General features: G+C 37.1%; 1 pseudogene; it reads right to left on the bottom strand.

The window, feature by feature from the left end:
- Positions 1-7,825: 7,825 nt before the first annotated feature.
- Positions 7,826-8,491, bottom strand: LOC114691409 (annotated as a pseudogene).
- Between the last annotated feature and the right edge of the window lie 12,147 nt (positions 8,492-20,638).

Raw genomic sequence — 20,638 nt, 5'->3', positions numbered from 1 at the left:
GTTTTAGTTAATAAATGAAAGATTGGTATCATTTTGAAAGATTAGATCTCATTTTGAAAAATCAAATGAACTTTTCTTGACAGTAAAAATCTTGGCTGATAGAGACAATAAAAACATCTCCTTTCACTGACAGAGACAGAGAATCAAGTATTATAGGAGGTACAATCACTGAAAAATTAGGGTCCTCTTTTTTTTTCCAGACAAGGTCTGACTCTGTAACACTGACTGGCCAGAAATTACTATTTTGATCTAGTTGGTCTCCAACACTCAGAGATTCACCAATCTCTGCCTCCTGAGTGAGTACTGAGGTGTGTGCCACCGTGCTCAGCCCCTAAAAAGCAGTCTTGTCACAAGAATCTAACCTGGTTCTAAGAAATGCCCTAAATCTTTTAGTGGGTAGATATGTGGGGGTGTTACAACAGTTTTACGTAGTATTTGAAATTTCTTAAAATGAAAATATTTTAAATTTAAATAAAAATGGGGAAAAGTCGGAGTATAATAGCTCACACCTGCAGTCCCAGCCCTGGTGAGGCAGGAGGATTTCCATGAGCTCCAGGCCAGTACAGGCTACAAGACCTTATGAAGGAAGAAAGAAAGAGAGATGTGAGGGAGGAGACAGACAGAAGAGATGATTTTTCAAAAGGAAGAAGTGTCTGGTGTGGTGGCACACACCTTAATGTCAGCGCACAGAAGGCTGAGGCAGGTGGATCTCTGCGTGTTCAAGACTGTTACGATCTACATAGCAAGTTCCTTGCCAGCCAGGAACTTGTGAGATCCTTTCTTAAAAAGGAAAAGCAGCAGTTAGAGAGATGGCTCAAGGATTAAAAGCACTTAATGCTCTTGCAGAAGACCAAGGTTTGGTTACTAGCACCCACATGACAGCTTACAACCATCTGTAACTCCAGTTCTAGGGGATCCGATACCCCTCTTCTGACCTCTGAGGCCTCTCCACACACTGTGCACTTACACATATGCAGACAAAGCTCATACATACAAAATAAAAGTAAACCTGCTTTTAAAAGTAGAAGGAATATAGCAAAAGGTAACAAAATTTCTTAATAATCCATGATCTTTTAATCCTTTTAAGCTGTGAGCATGCATATGTCAAGTATCTTTATTTTTTTTCCAGTTGTCTTTGATATTCTCCATCTTATTTAGTGAGACAGGGTCTCACTAAACCTGGAAGTCACCATTTCCTTTTAGCTGGGCTGGTTGGCTGAGGTGCACATGAGATCTTTTTGTAGCTGTCCCCACCCCCAATGCTGTGGTTTCAGATTCATGCTGAAGCACTGGCCTTCATGTGGGTGCCAAGAATCCAAAGTCACATCCCGATGCTTGTACAGCCATCACTGTACCCACTGAGCCATCCCCACAGCCCCTGTTCACAACTTTTAGCATATAAGAAAGGCTCCCATAAAATCTTTAAAACAAAAAGCTTACCACACAGAATCAGCATAACACCAGTACTATATAGAGTGCTGGAGTATCCTCCCATCTGCCAGAAAAGCAGGTTCAAACAGGTTCTTTGTTTTCAGGTTATTATTATAATCTTCATGCTAGGTCTATTGCCAGGACCAGAAAGAAAGAAAGAAAGAAAATGTGTATTTTAAACTATAGCAGAATCAGAATAAATAAGAATAACATTTAAAATGCTCTTTCTTGCTTCTTATCCTTTATTATAGCTAACTCAGTACAAACAAAGGTATCCAGATCTTCTGATACAATGTCTGGACAAAAGTCATCCTTTATCCTTGGGTGTCTGCAGTACTATTTTATTTTACAAAAAGGGTAAGTGGTGTAACAGAAAAGGAATGAAATAATGGTGAAATCTCCCAAGTTTCTTAAATACATAAGAAGTAAGCAGCTAAGATGCAGTAAGAAGATAGGAGTGGGAAGTTTATGACCCATGAAGTTGATACTGCAGAAGCCTGAATGGAAAGTTGAAAGGCTTTATGAGTAGGCCAGACTAGATAGATAGTGAGGCAATTAGAATCATTCATGCTGCCAAGGCATCAGGCCAACATGAATTACAACCCAAACGGAATGAAGCAGAATAGAAAATAGAAAAGCCTTTAATGAAAATGTTGGAGAACTCACAAGGGATGGGGAAAGTGCCAAATAACTGGAAGATGCCTAAGTAAACTAAAAGGTCTATTCTCCCATCAATGCATAAGGGATTTACAAGTTTAACTCTCATTGCTGTTAATAGGAATTCCATGTGTGATCCAAGGGTGTACTCATGGAGAAAATGCATCTATTAGTGTCTCGATTGGCCTCTCTTGAGCCAACACTGGCAAATGCTCCAAATTATGTGGTAGTTTGTGATAGGGACTAACGGGGTCCAGAATGAAAACCACCAATTTTGCTTCATCTTAAAGTAAAAGACAGTACAAGATCCTGTATCAGCAAATAATAAAGTATATCTACTCAGGTTTTCACAATATTCATTTTGAACAGTTCAAAAATTAATTTTCAGAAAATTAAAGTAAAAAGAAAAAAATCACAGGTTCTAATTCAATTGAAGAGATTGTTTTGGAAAATAAAGACTCATTTTTAATTCATTTACCACCTGAAAATAATCCTTTTGCTAACTTATTTAATCATAACCATTATTGTACTCAGACAGTATAGCAGATGCTTTCTAACATTCTACTTAATAATGACAATTAGTGTGAAGTATTTTCCCTATTTCACAGATAAGTATGTTATAACTAAAGACTCAAAAATACTCCCCTGAATCACTAAGCTTGAAAGTGACAAATTCAAATCGAGATCCATCTAACCTCAAAGCCCCATGATCTTTCCTGGGCATGAAACTGCCTACTATGAAATAGCAACCTTGATCCTCTATTGGATAATTTTAACGATATACTTCATATCTCAATCCAATACACATTTCATAAACAATGAACTTAATAAACTTAAATTTGCAAATTTTCAGACACAGAAAAATGTTTCCAAATAGTATACTTTCCAAAAAAAAAGAAAAAAGTATAGAATGATTTTGTAAAACAATTAAATATTTTTATTCATGATAATAAAGAACACCCACTGAGTCACTATGGGTATTCAAGGGCAATGACAATAGTCTGTGTTGGTTTGAAGATCTATTTCACTAAGTAGTCGTGCTGTCAAGCTGCCATCTAAAATCCAGGTTTATACCCCCAGACCCAGGCTGCTCTAGTCCTTGGTCAGAGAAGCTCCTCTTTGCACTGAACAGCAGTCAATGGAGAGATGCCTAACCGGTCTGGGAATAAGACACTGAACACTCAGCCCTAAACAAGACACCTATATCAACACTCCCCACCACCACCAAGGTTCAGAGAACATGATGGAAGAGTAGGCAAAAGGAAAATGTAAGAGCCAGAGGATGGAGAAGAGTGCTGTGAAATGTCTTCTGGACAAGACATGGCTGTCATACTCATGAACTCACAGTTATGGCTGCCAGCACAAGAGCTGCACAAGACCAAGTCAGTCAAAATTCAGGCTCAGAGAAGATCAATGATCTCCAGACCTTACTCCTTAATGGGGAGCTACTGGCAGCTGAGTTTGAGAAAAGAGAATCATTCTTTTGGGGGATGTACCACAGATAGGATTTTCATGCTCCCGTGGACAGCCCCATACCCATACATATATGAGCAACACTAACTGGACTTAGTGGGTTAAAAAAGAGACAGGAAGTTAGGAGGAGGATATGTAGGGAGATATGGGGGAAGATGAAGAGGTGTGTGGAAGCCCAGCTGGGAGACCAACTCCCACATTTTACCCCAGAGTTCTCTTGAGGAGTGAGGGATAAAAGATTTAGGTAGAAGGCTAAAGGAGAAAAAAAACACAGAGAGATCCTTATCCACCAGCCCCTTATGTCTCTTCTAAAGGGCTATTTATGAGAATGCCAAGGGGTGGAGCAAAAGACCTCTCCCTAGTTCAGCCACGTGTAGACCCTTCCAATCACCTAGAAACCATACACATGGTCAAGCAATCCTCTAATGCAGCTCTGCTGGGTAAAGCAAGCTCAGATCTCACTAGGAAACCCTTGTGGGCCTCCCCAGAGGTGAAACAATGGGTATATATGAACACACTTCATTGTATAAATGCATGAAATTCTCAAGAATAAAGAAAAACAAAAGCTGTTGAGTAAACAGTTATTGAATTTATCATGTGCCAAGAAATATATACTAAAGTCTATATAAAGACAAATAGTTTCCTGCTCTAGAAACGAATACATTCTAGTAGGAGAAACAGACATGATCAAATCATTAATACACAGTCTGGCTGGCAGTGGTGGCACACACCTCTAATCCCAGTACTCCGGAGAAAGAGGCAGAAAGATTTCTGGATTCAAGGCCAGCCTGATCTACAGAGTGATTTCGAGGACAGCCAGGGCTACCCAGAAAAACCCTGTCTCAGAACCACTCCCCGCCCAAAAAAAAAAAAAAGGTTCCGTCTGATACAAGATAGAGAAAGAGCAGCACACAAAATGTTGTGGAGCACAGGACACCTTTTCTCAGATGGATTCTTATATTAAGAATTTTTAATTTCCTAATTCATCATCTTTAAAACACATTTTATTAAAATCCTTCAACAAGAAGCTGGAGAGCTGGCTCAGTGGCTAAGAGCTTTATTGGCTCCTCCAGAGAGCCTGGGTTTAATTCCCAGTACCCAAAGGGCAGCTCACAACAATCTGTAACTCCAGTTCCAGGGATTCCGATGCCCTCTTCTGGCCTCTGTGGGCACTCAGCACACAGTTAATACACAGACATGCATGAAGATAAAACACCAGCATACAATTTAAAAAATAAAATACTTCAACAGAAATTACTGAAGACTCGGTAATATTTCATGTATAGTAGGGTCTTCCTTCCCCAAATCCCACTATGATAAATACACAGCATGAATCATTATACTAAAATTGTTGATAGAACTAAACTAAATTATTTACAAAGCCAAAAAGTTACTATCAGTGCCACATTTTGTTTTCTCCAAAACAAAATTATTTTTTATAGAAATCTCACTTAATCCAAAGTAATATAGGCTTTAGGACTCCTCAAATTATCCTAATTTCTTAAAAACCAGTTTGAACAGCTTCTATCAAATCATCTGCATTATTTTAGTTCAACCAAACAGCAAAACAATTTCTGAAGCCAGAGGTAGGTGCTGGATACTGCTTTCATTTGAGTTAATTAAAAGCATTTGATCCACTATGGTGCAATTCAGTGTAAGATCTTTAAAAGAATCGATTAGTCAGTGCAAGTTTCAGATAACACCTAATCTAAATGCCAGAGCTTGTGACTGGATTTTTATCAAGCTCTGGCTATTAATTATTGATTTAACTAACAGGAGAAAAGGTGGTTTTTATTTTCTATACTGGTACTTCAATAATAGACAAGCTATTATTAAAATCAGCATCAATTCCAATTGCAAAATATACCAAAACTTGTGTGAACACTAAGCAGAAATAGACTAATTAAGGGCATTTTAAATACCAAATGTTGAGAGACCTAGCAATGCCGATTCTTGGGAGAGAAGACATATAAATCTGATATACTGTTTCCTTAATGGCAGCTACTAGAATATTATAAATGAGAATGAAACAAATCCTACGGTCTTTTGGTAGATACATTTTGGTAGCCTCTTCTTGATGGGTTACTAGCAATCCTAGCCCTATGAATAAACCATCTATGCAATATGAGTTTAGAGGTACCAGATGGCTCCAAGCCCCAAATCTCTTCTTCCTACCCCAACACTGGCTAGTGGTTAGAATTATCTGAGGGTACTCTCAAACATCATTAATGCTGTACCTTCCTTTCCAACCAGTACTCGTTTAGTCTAGGTGTCTGTTTTGATGGTGGTGATGGTTATTGTTTAGTTGATGGATTGACTTTGGGTTACTCAGAAAGGAACAGAGACAAGATGCCATTTAGAAACTAAAGGCATAGTTTGTGAAAGCCCAGGGCAGCAAAGAGTTCCCACTGGGCCTCCAGTGGACTGCAAACCACAGCTTACCCAAACAGATGCTGACTCTAGAAGGAAAGGGAGCAGCACTTCTAGGGGAATTTTTCATTTTACCACCACCAACAGTGGTAAGTCCTGAAGATTTTATCTCACAAATAGGCTCAGTGAAGTTTTCCACAATACGGTGTAAAATAAATTCTCTAAGATAATTATTAAGGGTTAGAGAGATGGCTTAGTGGTTAAGATCACAGGCTGTTCTTCCAGGAGACCAGGATTCAATTCCCAGCACTCACATGGTAGCTCACGATGGGCTGGAGTGACAGTTACAGAAGATCTGACACCCTCTTCTGGTCACAGCAGGCACCAGACACACACATGATGCACAGACATACAGACAGGCAAAATATCCATACACATAAAATACAATAATAAAGAATTTTATTTTTTAAATGCAATAAAATAAGTATTGACACAGAAAAGCATTAGTTCTCTTTTATATTCTTATTTGCAAACTGAGACAACAAAATAAAAGATCCATTCATAAAAACACAAAAGTACATTTTTATTTACTTTTATTACTAATTTTATTATGCTGTTGTTAATTTCTGTAGTGCTGGGGACTGAATACACTAGTTCAAACACTGCACACTAGGAAAGAGTTCTACTCCTGAATTATACCCTAATCCCAGAACCAACATTTTTAAACTACTGGAGGAAGTTATTTCAATGTGTGTTTATATGTACTGAATTGAAATTATACAAGTAAATCCGCAAGGAAATAATTCTACTACTTTTTACAGGTCCTATTGATTTTTCATGCTCCTTAAGAAAACGAAGAGCAGACTTTCACTTTATGTCTGATAATAAGATACAGCACCTAAAGTAGAGGTTCAATTTTAAATAAAACCGCCTACCTCCTGCCTCCCTGCCTCGTGCACACTCCCTAGACCTCTGAGTTTACACACCCAGTGACCTCCTGCCTCCCTGCCTCGTGCACACTCCCTAGACCTCTGAGTTTACACACCCAGTGACCTCCTGCCCTCCCTGCCTCATGCACACTCCCTAGACCTCTGAGTTTACACACCCAGTGACTAGGTCTACCAGGTATTCTCTGTAAACATTTTTGTTATTTTATATATAAATAAGACACCAGAAAACAATAAAATATGTTCATTTTAGCAGTCTCATAGATGGTTTTCAACTAGTTACTAGATATATAAGTTTTGCAAACTTTGACTAATTCTGCAGATACTGTTCTTTCTTTAAAATGTGCTGTGATATTGGTAAAAATGACATTTCTCATTTAACATAACTATTTTATCAGATATAGTTTTTTCTGTTATACATAAAAAAAAACCTTATGAAAAAAATATTGATACCGATAACCCTGAACACAAGGTGGAACCACTCAGTTCAAAAGGAAACAAACACGGCTTCAATGGCTTTAGTGCTGAAACAGTTCCACCTACTGAAACGACACAGAGACACGAGAGACGAAGACGGAGGAAACACTGGCAGATCTACAAACAAAATGTTTTCCTGTTTTTCCATTTGGAAAAATAATGAACATTACACACCTGAAATAAAATTTTTTAGACAGCATCTCATTATGTACCCTGCCAGGCCTGGAACTCACTCTGTAAACCAGACTGGCCTCAAAATCACAGAGATTTGCCCGGCTCTGCTTCCCAGTGCTGGCATTAAGGGTGTGCACAGAAACACCCAGGGAAACTGTTTCTTTTCTTTTTTTTTTTTCCTCTGTATCGTTCCAATTTTATTTATTTTATTTATTTATTTACAAAAGCTACAGGTTTATTAACATAATATATTCTAATGCTTAGAAAAGTTTTAAACAAGTCATTCTAGAGCTCAAAGGAGAATTCACAACGTTCAGTTTTAACTAAGAAGGAAATGGTGACTGGGGACCCTGCATGGACGTCTTCAGAGTGAAGTCCCCGAGCTCATTTCGGGGGGAGGGAGGAGGGGGGCGCTGTGTTGATGCCATACTTCTTGAGAAGCTTCAGCTGCTCCTCCTTCTTCTTGGTTACCATCTTCTGGAATGCCCGGCTAGCATTATAATACACCACGAGGTATCTGTTACACACATTGAATCCGGATAGATGGTCACATGCATTCTTAGCATCAAAGATCCACATCGGCTCTTCCTCTGGTCTCAGGTGTATTCCCTAGTCTGATTTGACGAATAGACCCATATTTCTCGAATATATCATACATTTCTCCACTGTGATTTTGTATGGCAAATTCCTTATATACAAAATCCGATTTACTTCAGGTGGGAGGCGAATATTCGCCCTCTTGGCCGCTTGCATCGTCATCTTAGTGGTGAATCAGAGTTAAAAGCAAAGAATCCTCTTTTTAAAAAAACTACATCACTAAATGAATTAAACCTACACACTGAAGACCTACTGGGGATTTACTTTTCCCTGGAGTTCTTAATTCCAATTTGACTCCATTTTTTTCCTTCATTCTGATTTTTGTAATTATAATCCAAAGAGATCAGAATCAAGGAAAAAATGGAGTAGTGTTTTGCCTGAATGTATGTCTGTACACCACGGGCATGCCTGGTACCCAATGGAGACCAGAGGAGGGTGCCAGATACTCTGAATCTGGAGTTACAAATGGTTGTAAGCCGCTGTGTGGGTGCTGGGGATAAAACCTTAGGCTCCTGGAAGAGTGGTGAGTGTTCTCCGAGCCCTCTCTCCAGTCTCTGTCATGTATGTTGCATAACTGCCACTGACAGGCATCGTTTTAAAGGCAGACTTCCTAAACTCAAACCCGGGCCCATCTACTGCTTACTGTTTCTTTAGGAAAGTTGCTTACCTCCCTGTGCCTCAGTTCCTTCAACTACCAATGAAAATAGCAGTAACATGGACCTCACAAGATTGCTGATAATCAAATTAGTTGATATATGCTTAAGCAATTAGACCAGTGTCATACAAAAGCATTCAATGAGTATTTGTTATATTACCACTGTAATACTTTTAGTTTAAAAAAAAAAAATTCAGCTGATTTCCAAAACCTCCATAGCTTCTTTGATACCATTTTTGCTTATTTTTAAATGCATATTAGTTGGTTTATATTTACTTGATTTGAATTTCAAATACACTTTTTTGTCTTGGTTTTGGTTTGGTTTGGTTTGGTTTGGTTTGGTTTTTTTGGTTTTTCGAGACAGGATTTCTCTGTGTAACAGCACTAGCTATCCTGGAACTGGCTCTGTAGACCAGACTGGCCTCAAACTCACAGAGATCCTCTTGCCTCTGCCTCCCGGTGCTGGGATTAAAGGCATATGCCACCACACCTGGCTTCAAATCTATTTCTTAACAAATAAACCTAAATGAATTGGCTTAAGGTAAAATTTGAATGTATAAAACAGTTCAAAAAGAGTCAGATTTTAGCAAATTCAAAGTGCTATACAAATTCTAAAGGGTCATCTCTGTTTCTTCCCTCTCTACCCCAGCATATGCCTATATCTGGCAGCTTTATCCTTCTGAGACAAAATAACTCTTTACTGAAACTTTAAAACACTTTAATCAGAGCAGATTCCAGGTGGGCTCAGTGATGCAAGCCTCTAATTCCACTATTCAAATGACTGAGACACAAGGATCATGATTCAAGGCCAGCCTGATCTATGTGGCAAGACCATTTCTAAATACACACCCAGAGACTTCTCCCTCCGTACTAAAGTTTAGAGACAGTGTAGTGAAAAGAGTGTGGTATCAGGGAATGCAGATCTGGAGTAAAATTTTGCTTTCACTCACCAGCTGTTTAACTACAGGAAAGTTTGCTCAGTTTGAACTTTTGCAGCTCAACTGGGAAATGCAGCTGCTGCTCATCACGCATGGTTGTTACAGAAAAGTAGGTTGTACGCTTTATAAAGCATCAGTAACAATGTAACTCAAATCTGTAAGCTTTATAAAGCATCAGTAACAATGTAACTCAAATCATAGCTGCAGAGAGAGATAGGCACAGAAAATATGTGTCAGAATTATGTCACATGACCACAGCATTGAGGCAGAAATTGGATAAGGAGAAAAATGATAGGGAAAACTAAATTGGGGAGTTTGAATAGCTATTTGGAATTTGAAAATAATGGATGAATAATTCACTTAAAAATATTCTTGATACTCTTGGATTCTGATCTCTAAATTTACTACATAAAATACAGTTTTGAGTTGTATTTTGCTTTCATTGTAGATTTTGTGGTGAAGAATTAATTTCTTAAAGCCAACATTTACAATATTCTTATCAAACCCCTTCATTACAGATGGGCAGATGGTAATTACTATATAGAGGTAGTCCATAAAATTTCACAAAAATTCTCTTACTATTACCAACTAAGAAAGAATACATTATGACAAAATCAAATAAGAAATTACCTGTTTGCTTGTTTTGTGTAAATCCCTGAGATTTATTCCAGTGAGACCAGTAAGAAAAAAGAATGAAATTAAAAAGGCAAAAGGCCACAGTGTCATAAATGCTGTTAAAGTATTCGATAAAAGCTATCCACTTGAGGTTCATTGCAACACACTGGAAAATCATGATCCTCCCATATTTAGACACAAGTGATAGCAAGCTAAACACTCTGGAAAAGATGTGATACCATTATACAACACACAAGTTTATTTTATTATTGCTACCTTTGTGGCCTATAGCATTAGTACTAAATTTTGTTTTATGTACATGTTTTAATATTTGGAAATGCTCTGATTATTCTATCCTATATTGCAAGATGTCTGATAAAAGTCATCAAACAAGTCCTCAGCTTGGTACTAAAAACTAAATCTTAATTCTTCTAATATTTTTTAAACAAACAAACTAGCACATGAATCTTTTTTCCAGGATTTTTCTTTTCAAAATTTCTAAGTTCTTTCCAGTGGATATGTAAGATAAGGCACATATTGTCAAGAATAAGTTGTCAAAGTGAATATGAAATGTGCTTCTCAAAATATCATTTACACATTTACCAGATGGTAAAATAAACATGTAAATTGTTATCATGTATACACCAAGTTTGTATTAAAATTTTACACACCACAGGAAGGGTGTAAAAATTGTCACATATTGTATTACTTGTTCACTTAATAGTTTATTAGCATCTCATAAATATTTTCTTTAAGAAAAATATTATTTAAATGGTCAGAGAATTCATATGCTGCTAATCAGAGCCATATTAAGTTGCAAAAAATCCCTAAAAAATAAAAAAAAATCAATCTTTTTGTTTAGTTAAATACAAAAGAACATTGAAAATAAAATAAAATAGATTCATAAGGTATTTGTGAGATTCCAAATTATAAAGCTAATTAGAGCACAGCATGATGGCCAGACTTTAATCCTAGCACTGGGGATACAGAGGCAGGCATAATCTCTGAGTTTCAGGCCAGCCAAGGCTACATGGAGAAACCCTATCTCAAAAAAAAAAAAAAAAAAAAAAAGGAAGAAAGAAAAAAAAAGAAAGAAGAAAGCTATCAGCTTAATGAAACACAGACTTACATGAAGATTACCCAGAACATTTAAGGTTATAGAGAGCCCTAGTGTTAACAACTACTACAATAATTTGAAGTATTAAATATCAACAAAAATAAGAAAGAAGAAAGCTATTAGCTTAATGAAACACAGACTTACATTGAAGATTACCCAGAACATTCAAGGTTATAGAGAGCCCTAGTGTTAACAACTACTACAATAATTTGAAGTAATAAATACCAACAAAAATAAGAATATTAAATCTCTGTTAAGTTTCTATCTTTTTGTATCTAGGCTTATACTTCAAAAATTTGAGCATCAAAAATTTGATTGTGTGTGTGTGCATACACACATGCCTGTGTGCGTTCACGCATGCGCATGCCTGCCACATATGTAGATGCCTACAAAAGCGAGAGGAAAGTGTCCCTGGAGCTGGAGTCACAAGTGTTTACAAGTGTTTATGAGTTACCTAATTTGGTTGCTAAGGAGAGCTCCATTCCTCTGGAAGAACAGCCAAAACTCCTAACCACTGAGCAATCTCCGCAGCCCCTCAAAAGTGATATTTAATAAATAAAACTAGCATTAGTGGCACTAGTCATGTGTCACATGTCATCCTTAGTGGACAGATCTAATCAACAGCATGATTATAAAAGAATGGTATTATAAAAACTGACTATTTAAAACAGAACATCTTAGAATTACTATTTATCTTTTCTATCAGAATGAATATTTTGGTTCAGGAAAACCTAAAAGTCAGTAGCAGAGCCCAAGGCTTCTAGCAAGTGTAAAATTTCTTCGAAGCCATTTTTTTCATCCACAGAAGCAAGGCATGATGACACATACCCATAATCCCAGCACTTGGGAGGTAGAGGCAGAAGTTCAGGCCAGCTTTGGCTACATACCAACCTTAAGGCCAAGGTGGGCCACTTAAGACCCTATCTCCAATTTTTTTCATAGCCAAAGCATTCATGAATCACAAGTGGATTTTTCACAAGCCACAGAGGTAGCTGAATTTACTATTATGCTTACCCAGCTCAGATAAAGCAATAGATATATGGAAACAGACTACTGAAAGTGAAGTTCTGTACTCTTCAGCTAACAACCTGGAAAGTAAAGCCTTGCATCTTTTGAATTTTGTACATTAAATCCAGGCCTTACTACCTTCTTAGGATAAAAGAGAACATGGACTGATGCATTAGGCCGTACAGAGGTTTTCATCTGGTGTCTTCTAAGGCAGGCACCTGAAGCATATGTTTCTGTACTGTATTCCCCATAGTACACATGTAGGTGGATCAATATAAGGAGTCATTGGGGAAAAAAAAGACAGAGAAGTTCAGTGAACAGAAAACCAGGGTCTTACCCTGGCTTCCACAGAGTAGGTTCATACTTGTTTCATAGCTGCATACCAATGCATTCTGAAACAGTAATACTGTGAAAAATTTCCCAAGTCTGAAGAATCCTGTCTTCACTGGGAATGACAAACAAAAAATTCATGATCATTTTACTAGTGCCTCTTTCCTGTTTAATGTATCTTCGAAATGAATTCATCTCTGTTCATCAGCCACTTAGGAAATAATACATTATGTAGTAACAGAAAATAACTGCTATCTTAAAGGTTAAAAAAAGTAACATTTTTATTAAAAGCAAAACGTGAGGGGGTGTAGAGATGCAAGCCTATAAACCTAGCATTCAAAAGGCCAAGACAAGAGAACTCTAAGATCAAGGCTAGCCTGGCTATGCAGAAAAAAGAAAACTGTCTCACAAAATAAAAAATAAAAACAAAATATGTAATTAATAAGCTATAATTATATTTATGGCAATGTAACAGATTGCTTACAAACTGCAAGAACAGAGATGAGTCAACTATATGACGTGCTGTGGGATGTTCTGTATGCTGTGAATATGTGTTGCTCTGATTGGTTGATAAATAAAACACTGATTGGTCAGAAGCTAGGCAAGAAGTTTAGGTGGGATAAGCAGATAATGAGAATAATAATAAGCAGGGAGCAGCATGTAACGGCACACAGGTAAAACCATGGAACACATGGTGACATATGGATTAACAGAAATGGGCTGAGTTTAAGTGTAAGAGCTAGTCAGTAGTAAGCCTGAGCTAATGGCCGAGCAGTTTTAATTAATATAAGCCTCTGTGTGTTTACTTGGGTGTGAGTGGTTGCAGACCCTCTGGGTCACAGGAAAACTTCCAACTACAATGATGCCTTTTGATTAGTTTTTTTATAATCCTATCAAAAAATCTGAATAAATGATTTGCCATTCCTTTTTCTTATACACTGGTAGCATGACTAAACAGTGAAAAGAGATTTTTATATTTCTAATAGGTTGTTAAATAATATAACAATAGCATTTTGGATTTTTGGTTTTGGTGTGGTTTTGGGTTTGGGTTTGGGTTTTTGAGACAGGGTCTTACTCGGCAGTTTTTTGTCCTGGAACTCACTCTGTAGACCGGCCTCAAACTCACAAAGAGCCACCTGCCTCTGCCTCCAGAGTGCTGGAATTAAAGGCATGCACCACCATGCCCAGTTAGGCATTTGTATATTAAGTTCCAATATGCAAATGTTTTCATACACAAACTATACTAATATAATAAATGTTCAGTTATTAATAAAAATTACATTGCTCCTATATTCTACTTTCAAATTTTAGTTTGTTTTAAACTAAAAAGAATATGCACTCTTCCCAGATTCTTTTTTTTTTAAATGTGTATAGGAACATGCCTGATAAGTACAGAAGCTAGAAGAGGTCATCGGATCCCCTGGAACTGGAGTTACACACAGTTGTGAGCTGCCATGTGGCTACTGGGGACTGAACCTGGGTCCTCTACAAGAAAGAGCAACAGGTACTCTTAACTGCTGAGTCATCTCTCCGGCCCCATTCCTCTCAAATTCTTCAGAAAAATTAACAGTCTAGAAAGGCATCTCACATTATTCCTTCATGTTTTTCCTTATGTTAGCCCATCCCAGGATTACAAATTCCCAGTTATATGTTCCCTAGTTAGTAGATACCTCCCAATTTTAGATGCCAATTTCTAAATTTATCAATACTATAAAGATTTTAATTATGTCAAGACTGACATAACTGGAGCTGGTAAGAAAATGTAGAAGCAAGTCTTCATGTACTTACAGAGTAACTGCAAATGTGTACAGCTTACAGACCAGAATTACACTTTCAGAAACTTGTCCTATTGATAGCTAATACAAGAAAATGTGGATAAATAGACAAAGTATTGTTTTCACAGTAGCAAAACCCTAACAATAACTACAAGTACATAAAGAGCTAGTTATGGTAGGTATGATTTGTCCATACAGCAAATGGTAAAGATATTAAAAAGAATGAAATAGTGTGTACTAGCTGGAAATAGAGCTTAAATATATTAAGTAGAAAATGTAAGTTGTATAGGAAAACACACCATTTCTTAGAGTATATACTGAAAGTCATTTCAGCTTAGTCACAGTTATCTCTATTGATCAGAGTCCTTTTTTTCTTTTCTTTTTTTGTTTTGTTTTGTTTTGTTTTGTTTGAGACAGGGTTTCCTCTGTGTAGCTTTGCGCCTTTCCTGGAACTCACTCTGTAGTCCAGGCTGGCCTCGAACTCACAGAGATCCATCTGCCTCTGCCTCCCAAGTGCTGGGATTAAAGGCGTGCACCACCACTGCCCAGCTCCAGAGTCCCATTTTTTTTGTATTAGACTAGAACACAGGACCTTGTTAAGTGAGAGTATGTAAATTTCCAAGCCTTTCTAATCTTACCCTGTTTTTTGTCTCCTGACACATTCTGTTTTCTAAGCATCAACATTTTTTTCTTTTTTTATTCTTAAATATATGTTTATATGTAGGGGTATGTGCTGTGCCCATGGAGGCCAGGAGGAGCATCTGACCCCTTGGAACAGGAGTCACAAGCGGTTGTGAGTCACAAAGTGGGTGTTGGGAACTGAATCCACGTCCTCCTGAGGAGCAGTCAGTACTTTTAACTGCTGAGCCATCTCTCTAGCATTTCACTACTGAATTCTTAAGTACACTTTGTCTTCTCTGTCTTCCACACCTCACTTAGGACTTTTTCTCTATCAAAAGTCTCCATGATTCCCTCATCTGGACACAATCATACACGTCCTATGCTCCCAAGGGTTTTCTCACATGTGCTTCCAGAACTCATCACTTTACCATTTTCCATCTTGTTGAACAATGTTTCAGAAACCAGAGAAGAATGCATTCAATCCATCCTAAAGTCTCCACAGTGTCTTATCCATGTCTCAGTCATAGCAATCTGCAAAGGCTCACTAAATTAAATAGTAATCCAACCTACATGAGAAGTTCTTGCTGTTTTGGTTTGTACTGAATGGAGAAATCTCCTGTTTTTTATCGTTCTGTAAAGAGAAGCTACATTTTGTTTCTCTAAGTTGTGGAAACACCAGCAGTACAAGGAGAGGAAGAAAGTTCATCTCACCTATAATAAACCACACTAGAGCGCCACACTACCACCATTACCTGAACGAAAGAAGAAAAAACAATGGCGGGTGTAATGCTGTCCACTATTACTCCTCCCTCCGTGAGGAACCCACAAGAGGGGAAGGAGGCTGGTGGGACATTTAGTTTGAAGTCTGGCCAGGAAAGCCTCTGTACAACAGCAGAGAAATTCTGAGGTTTGCTTCGGGTGTTTGCATATTAAACAGTCCACCTTGGTGAGACATACTCATCAGGGCCTCGGAGGAAACTATCACAGTGTTGCTTCTGGTTTGCCAAAAAGAAACTAAAACCTTTTCATGTAATTATAGTTTAAACTGCAAAAAGAGCAAGCATAAATAAAACCCATTAGTCCAAAGATTTTATTTTAGAAATATTTGTATCTTCTCTCTTGCCAAATTGCATTCACTAATAAACAGATTTCATTTTTACCATAATTTCCCTTTTTTATTAACAAGTGAAACTAAGAAATAAAATAATCAAAAGATTGGCAGATGGAAAGAAGTGAGAAGTGATGTATACAGATAATTCAAAAACAGGAAATGCCTCAGTAATAAAAAACTTGACTTTATATAATTTCTAGGAATAATACTAAGTGAACAAACAAAAGAAGTATAATTTAGATGAAGTCTAAGAGTCTCAAATTCTAACACATTATTTTAAAGGATTGATATAATATGATTAGAATGATGAAATATAGCTTTAAAAATTAAACCCAAAATAAGGAATAAACTAAAAACTGTGCATTTGTTCTCTAATCCTTTTACCATTTTTCAATCTGGGAACACTTCTAAATTTAGGAGTGAGCTATAATAAGCCATGGTCACATGACTGCCTAGTTTCTTGAGCATTAATAAATACTTAATTCCAGCACAGATGACATGCTGCATTTGAGAAAAGTGGGTAGTAGAAATAAGAATCTAAGAAATAAGGATCAATAATATTAATTTCTCTTCCTGTTCCTTCTCTTAATTTTAAATCCTAGAAGCTGCAGGTCTGTGAACACTGCAGAAGCTTAGTTGAACATGACAAAAATCAAGTAGGGTACAGTGATGCACTCCGTAACCCTAGTCCTTGTCAGCCAGAAGCAGACGAGTGGCCATAGCATGGCCTTGGGGGGGGGGGTGTTCTCTCTCTCTCTCTCTCTCTCTCTCTCTCTCTCTCTCTCTCTCTCTCTCATACTTAATCAAGCCATTGTTTTTTTAGAGTTGCATTAAGGCATTTTAAGTCCTAAAGCTGGTAAAGCTTCATAATCTATATTATATTCTCAACAAATAAACATGCCTTATTTCATCCTATAATTATAACTCTCCCATATACAAATAGTATACAAAACACAGACACACATAATATAAACTTTTTACTAGGAAAAATAATATCAAATATCCCTCACTTTTAGGGCACTCTAAATCTGAACAAATAAAAAATGCAGGTTTCTATGGTATTTGTATAATAATATTTTGAATAAACTTCTCAAATATGTAAGTTATTGACTCTGTTCACTGGGTGATGGTCTCAAATGGATGTGACCATTAAAAGTAAATGACTTGGGAAAATGCCGTGAACTATAAGGCCATCTGAGTCAGTAAGCAGCTTGCATCTGCCCTGTACTGATGAGAAGAAATGTTCTCCCTGACATATGTAGAGGTGCTCCCTCTATAACGAATTAAAATCTGGTCTATAGCAGATATTGCCTAAACAGAATTCCCACTCTTAGAATTCTGCATGGCTCCATACAGTGGGGCTGTTCTGGATGTGTGGTGTCTATTATTTAGAGGATGACATCAGATGCCAAATAGAAAATACTTCCAGAACACTCTCTGATTTCATTTCTTTTTCCAGAGAAAAGGTGCTGTACAGCTGACTAGAGTCTCCACTTGCCATTCTGTTTTCTCAGACAGAGTTAAAGGAGGACAAAGATTTCTACACAGAAAGTGAGAAGACACTGTACTTTAGATCACTTTTCTCAAGAAGATAAACTGCTTCTTCTAAAAAAATGTCCATAATGATACATGATTTTAAAACAAAAAGAAAAAAGACAAAATTACTTGAAAATAGTTATTTAGGGCTGGAGAGCTGGGTCAGTGGAAAAGCCCTTGTTGCTCCCCCAGGGGACTTGGGTTTGATGCCCAACATCCACATAGTGCTTCGTGATCCTCTAGAAGTACAATCCCAGGGCCTCAACCTCCCTCTTCTGAACTCCAAGGGCACTAGGCACTAACATGATGTACATATATGCAGACAGTCAAGCACATAAAATCAAAGTAAATGTAAAAAATGTCATTTTAAAAAATGAAAATAGTTACTTTTAAGGGCTGGGGAATATATCTCTGTGACAGAGCACTTGGCTAACATCTGAGAGGCTCTGGATTCAATAGTCACACCACATGGAAAGAAAAGGTTTAAAGCAAATGATCATTCTTCAATCAGATTATTTTTACTTTCTAATTACTATTATACTAGTCCTTAGGTATGAGATTGTAATGGACAGATCCCATTTGCCACCTGACAAGTTAAAACCAAGCCATCAACCCTCCTTCTGACTATAAAGACGAGGTGGGGCCTGGGGCATGGAGGACACAGTTTAACCCCAGCACCCAGGAGCAGAGGCAGGCAGAGCTCTGTGAGTCCCAGGCCAGCCTAGGCCCCTGTCTCAAAACAAAAACCCTTAAGAAACATATATTTAAAAAGGTTAAAGATTCTAATGACAGAAAAGATAAAAAAGGACAATCTATCATTACATACTATCACCCTTTATGTCTTCATGTACTCAAGTAGACTGTTAAATAAGTCATTCACTCAATTTTTCTTACACAGTCCACCATTCTAGAAAAAAAAAATATATAGAAAGATACAATGCAAGAAAAGTGGGGACATGCTTGGCTGGTTAAATTAACAGTGTTGCTTTGTTTTTCAAATGTAAAGCCACTGTCCAAGAGAATCATGAAATACATTTTCTAGGTCATATCTAAAATTTTCTTTTCAACAAAATTAAAAGTAACTTTAAAATATTAAGGTAAATTTATGTGGTAAAGATAAATAATATTTTTTTGAAACTTTGCCTGTGTGTTTCAGTTTTAAAAACTTTGAAAGCCACTCTCTAGTAGTAACTCTATCCTAGCTCATAACATTTGAATTTGAACTCCATTAAAAAGTCAGAGATTGCTGGGCAGTGGTGACACACGCCTTTAATCCCAGCCAGCATTCGGGAGGCAGATGCAGGTGGATCTCTGAGTTCAACGGCAGCCTGGTCTATGGAGAGAGTTCCAGGACAGCCAGACTATGCAGAGAAACCTTGTCTCGGAGAAAAAAAGTCAGAAATCCACAAATAGACCAATTCATTACAGCTGAAATGCATTTGAAAGATTTCCTTTTACAATTGAAAATGGTGTAGATCATCATAAAGTGCCTTTTTTTTGTAGCCAGGCATGGTGGTGCACACCTCTAACCCCAAGAATTTGGGAAGTAAAGGGAGGCAGATCTCTGTGAGTTCAAAACCAGCCTGAGCTACAGAGTGAATTCCAGGCCATTCAGAGCTATATAGTGAGATACTATCTCAAAACAACAACAATAACAATACAATGTCTTACTTTATGTTCACTGTTTCTACAGCCCACTAAGAAACAAATTTCCTTGAACTCTATATTTTGAAACCAATTTAATATAAGTAACTTATATTCTAAATTTCCATGGCATAGACTATAAATTTTCAGTTGTATTATATGAATATTTCCTTAACATGGTAAATTTTCACCAGCTTCTTACTCAAATGGAGATTAAACTGTCTACAAATTAAGCAATAATAAATGTCAAGGCTTCTGATCCTAATTTGGAGGAGTAATTATTTTCACAAATAAGAGTTGTTGATTGTTCAAGAGTATTGTAGGCTCTGGTAGGAGGTCATAGTAATTTCTAAGGCAATAAAATAAAATAAGTAAAATGCATGTAGTAGCAAAATCCTCACTCACTTTTCTTGACCTTTTTTGTTATCATGCTGTGTGTGTGTGTGCGCGCGCGCGTGCATGCGCGCGCGCACCCCTTTTTATGACTATAGAAAAAGGACTAATAATGATATTATTTTAAAAGATATATATGTATGTATATATAAGTATGTATAATTGTATAGTCATGAAATCTCTTCCTTTTGGGCGGTGCATCTACTTCGTATTGCTGCCTTAGAGGGGCTAAATTAGCACAAAGAAAAATTAATTTTAAAAATTCATTTTAATCCTCATTATGTTAAGCTTGAGTTAAGAATAAAGAAAATGTGACCTTTATAATCAGAAGTTTTGAAGGAGGCCAAATAGGAAAAATGTAGACTATAAATTAAAATATCAGACCAAAAGAAAAATCATCAAGTAGATGAAGGCAATGAGTTGAAAAAGCACATGAAGAATAACACTTTAAAAATTAGCCATTTGTCACCACTTGGAAACCAAGGAAGGACAGGATCAATGAGGATGGGGCTAAAGAGTACTGCGTAAGATTTTAAATCGCCCTTTCCTAAGACCTCCTGAGGCCCACCACCACCAGCCAAGCCAACTGTCCTCAACAGAGCCGTAAAATAAATAAAAAGGACTATTTAAATAAAACAAGGAGAGTACTGCCAGATATTCTTCTTTATAGCTATGCTTCCATATCACTCAGGACATGACTAGTCAGTTTTCTTCTGGGAGACATATATGAGGCCATACACACTGAAAAGAAAACTTTTTAGAAACTTTT

Source organism: Peromyscus leucopus, chromosome 4, assembly GCF_004664715.2.
Source record: "Peromyscus leucopus breed LL Stock chromosome 4, UCI_PerLeu_2.1, whole genome shotgun sequence".
Lineage (NCBI taxonomy): Eukaryota > Metazoa > Chordata > Mammalia > Rodentia > Cricetidae > Peromyscus > Peromyscus leucopus.
The sequence above is the reverse complement of the archived record's forward strand: the minus strand, read 5'-3'. Positions and strand labels throughout refer to the sequence as shown.